This window comes from Bombus terrestris, chromosome 13 (genome assembly GCF_910591885.1).
Source record: "Bombus terrestris chromosome 13, iyBomTerr1.2, whole genome shotgun sequence".
Lineage (NCBI taxonomy): Eukaryota > Metazoa > Arthropoda > Insecta > Hymenoptera > Apidae > Bombus > Bombus terrestris.
The window spans coordinates 101,402-102,397 of NC_063281.1; the positions used below are offsets into that span (position 1 = coordinate 101,402).

The window sequence follows — 996 nt, forward strand, 5'->3', positions numbered from 1 at the left end:
AGCAACGCGGAAAGATACAAGGTAAGAATAGCGACACACCCAAACCGGCTAGCAGCGGAATCGTTCAAAACCATAAACATGGAAAGAAGGCTAAAAAGGAAGCACCCAGCAGATCTCACAAGGGATATGACCTAGCAAACGCGAGGATGGTACCCCGCGGGGGTAGCCGCCTACATGTTAATATAACTGTTAAAAACTTCTACCAAATGTCCAAATTGGACAAACTGTGAATACAAATAATAAAAAAAAAAAAATGAAGAAAAATAAAAAAAAAAGGAAAACTTATGTTTCTTTAAGTATTCTATTTTTTTGGGCATCAAAGACAAATAAGAAAACTAGTTGTTTCAGCCAACGCTCATACCGCGTTGAGAGCACTCGTTCTCGTCCGATCACGAAAGTTAAGCAGCGCTGGGCACGGATAGTACTTGGATGGGTGACCGCCTGGGAACTCCGTGTGGTGTTGGCTTTCCTTTTTCTTTTTTTTTTTTTATTTACTAATTTTTTTTTATTTACTAATCTACTTTACTTTCTTTAACAATCAACTTTTAATAATCTATAATCTAAGCATCGAGAGAAAAAAATGTTTTGGCATTACACGACTATTACGCCACATATTATATACCATTCTCATTATTGCACACACTTATGTTTCTTCTCTAAGTATTCTACTTTTTCTTCTTTCTTTTTTTTCCGCATCAAAGGCAAATAGAAAAACTATTTATTTCAGTCAACGATTATACCGCTCTATACGCAATCGTTTCGCTGAACGCAGATGGTGCTCAACGCAGTGAATCGAAACCTCCCATAAACAGAGTAACCTAGAGGAAAGTACTATTGCAAAAAATCAGTTGACCGTGATCCTCCGAGCAGGCCGGACCTCTCGGCCCTAAGGGACTACCAGGCGTAGGCCCAAACAGTGAGCGCAGCAAGCTATTCAGTGTACAGTATACAGTGAGAGAGCGGTGAAAAAAAAAAGCAAAAAGAGTGCTAAGCAGT

General features: G+C 39.2%; 1 non-coding gene across 1 annotated transcript; it reads left to right on the forward strand.

The window, feature by feature from the left end:
• The first annotated feature begins 347 nt into the window (after window positions 1-347).
• LOC125386249 lies at window positions 348-466 on the forward strand. The gene has a single exon (XR_007226224.1). It is a non-coding gene; the product is annotated as a 5S ribosomal RNA (ribosomal RNA).
• The last annotated feature ends 530 nt before the right edge of the window (window positions 467-996 follow it).